This window comes from Carassius carassius, chromosome 26 (assembly GCF_963082965.1).
Source record: "Carassius carassius chromosome 26, fCarCar2.1, whole genome shotgun sequence".
Taxonomy (NCBI): Eukaryota; Metazoa; Chordata; class Actinopteri; order Cypriniformes; family Cyprinidae; genus Carassius; species Carassius carassius.
In genome coordinates this window covers 26,992,806-26,995,392 of record NC_081780.1, presented here as the reverse complement: position 1 = coordinate 26,995,392, position 2,587 = coordinate 26,992,806, and the positions used below count along the sequence as shown (strand labels likewise).

At 34.1% G+C, this 2,587-nt stretch overlaps 1 long non-coding RNA gene across 1 annotated transcript; it reads right to left on the bottom strand.

Annotated features, from left to right (window-relative positions):
* Positions 1–1,372: 1,372 nt before the first annotated feature.
* LOC132106204 (uncharacterized) lies at positions 1,373–2,177 on the bottom strand. The gene is made up of 2 exons (XR_009424075.1): positions 1,805–2,177; positions 1,373–1,488 (listed from the first exon to the last, which is right to left on the bottom strand). It is a non-coding gene; the product is annotated as an uncharacterized LOC132106204 (long non-coding RNA).
* Between the last annotated feature and the right edge of the window lie 410 nt (positions 2,178–2,587).

The following is a 2,587-nucleotide window of genomic DNA, read 5'->3' as shown; positions in this document are numbered from 1 at the left end:
GGATATAAAATAAAAGTGAACGATCAAAGTTAATCTGAATCTGATTGATCGATAATATCAGAAATATGGTGTGAATTAAGTTATATTTTACCACTTAAAAAAAACAGACATTAAAGTAAGATAAAGATTCTAGAGAAAAAATAAAAACAGCTACACGGAGCTACGATTAGCTACAGAAGGCCAAAAGGAAGTAGAGAAAACACTGTCCAACAGCGACACCCGCAGGCAGGGAGGTCACTGCAGGCCAATAGACTGCAGGCAATATTTATCATGTGACCATCAAACTCGCTCACTATCCAGACAAAGAATTTACTAATTAACTTAGTAGATAACCTTATCAAATAAAGAAAGAAGTCAGGCTTTATGATCGGGCCCTTCAATAACCCCGCTTCGAAACGTTAATTGTTGATCTCTCATCACCACTTAATTCCACTGTCCCAAGCATTAACAGCTTGATCCCACTTGATAAATTTTCCCTCAAGTACCAAGACATAGACCAGGCAGTAGAACAGCCCCAAACCTAGATTGGACTAAATTTCAGCTCTCCTTGCCCAAGGAGAAGATAGATAGAATAATGCTCATCTCCTCTACCCTGCTCGGCAGCTCAAGCTGTTCTAAATGCATACTCATTTCTCTGCTCTGGCATTTAAATTTCGCAATGCGTAACGTTCGCCAAGGAAGCCCCTTTATCTTGCATCTCCTAGCACTCGGTCCACTCAAGGACCTCGTTCCCTTATCCCTTACATGTAGCTTGTAACATGTAACATGTAGCAGTTCTTTATAAATTATGTGAAAATCATCTTGTATACTCACTTACAGAAAACAATATATTGATTTAAATTTTCTAAGACACTTTTTGTTGGTAAAAGTCATATGCGAGTAGGCGTCAACTATCATGAATATCATTGTGATTTACACCTGAGAAGACAAAGGCCCTCATAATGAGCTGCATAATGAGCCTTTCAGTCAGCTGTGTCACTGAGAGAGAGGAGTTACAAAAAAAGAATGTGAGGACAAAATACATGTGTATATAATTTTATGTTTTTAGTTTATTTAGAATATATTTAATTATTGCACCGTTTATTAGGAACAAGCTGGCTTTCAAACTGAATTTTTTGCATCATTACACCAGACACACAATCCTTCAGAAATTATTTTAACATTCTGATTTTCTACAAAAAAAAAGTTATTATTATCATTATTATTATTATTAATGTTAAAAAGAGCTGAGAATATTTTTGGGGGGTAAATTGAAAGAACAGCATTGTTTGTTTGTTTGATACATTTGTTACAGTTACATTTATTTGTTACATTTATATTATTTACAAGCTTTTGAATGGTATTGTTGTATACTGTAATTGAAACTTCATAATATTTCACTTGATTATACATTTAGTCAACAATTACAGTTGGAAAAATGTCTTTGGAAAGTCCTTCATTCTTTTTTTCTGAGAAAATCCAAATCTCAAATCCTCAACCACATCACATCTTTTTGGGGTGAATTATGTCTTATTCCTCTCATCGCGAAGCAAACAGTAAAATAAAAAACTTGAAAAGTCCCGCTGCATTGTTTTCTGTTGTGTGGGCGTATTCAAGCCGCGTGCTTCATTGAAACATGGGGGGGGGGTTCCCATTAGAAGATAATGAAGGGAGACGTGAAAAACAGTGAAAAACAGACACGCATTGTTTAAACCACAAAACACAACATTTGTTCATTATTTTGATATCAAATCATGGAAAAAAAAGCTTTTTCAGCAATGTGATGCTCTTTCATGACAGTACAGTAACAATATATCATAGACACATTTAAATTCAAATATAAACAACTTATTACTCATGCATTTGACTGCTAGGTTTTTATAACAAGTTTCTGAAACAAGCTGGAACACATTTAAAAACAACATTAGCCTACTTTTCTTGTTAGGCTATCACAAACATTTAAAATTAAAACTCACCACTGACAGAAACAGTCGACTCTCATGCCTTTTGCATTTAAATCTTTATTACACGCAATTCAACGGGTCTTAAATAACTTTCTGCCGCTATAAAAGTGCATATATAATGTTGCCTTGTTTCTCTAAAGTTGCTCTTTTTCTTGTTTTAAATCTAGCCAAAACCTATATGTTGTATGTGAAACACAGTAGGCTTTAATTAGTATACATTTATTGTAAAATGACTGCATTACTTAAATTCAAGTATTCAAGTGGGGGCGTGGTCACATTAGAAGATAATGAAGTGAAACGTGAAAAATGGACATCGCGTTGTTTTCATATGGATTACTTTATCACAGAATATTAGTTCTTGGCAGCATAATTAGTTTAAAAGTAGAAAGTTAAAAGTATAGCTGTCATGTCTCTTTGTTGAGTATTCACTGAGTTACAGTTCATTTTAATGACGCGTTTGTAAATGAAGATCACCGCAGAAAAAGCCTGCAGACAGCACACCTTGTTTGTTATCTTTATTTTATAAATACGCATGACGCGTTGTGGGATTACAAATTTGTACTATGTTAAATCTAGTTTCCAATGTAATAGTATGTACTTTGTGTTTTTACATGTTGAGGTTAAGATTATGACATTCTGAGATG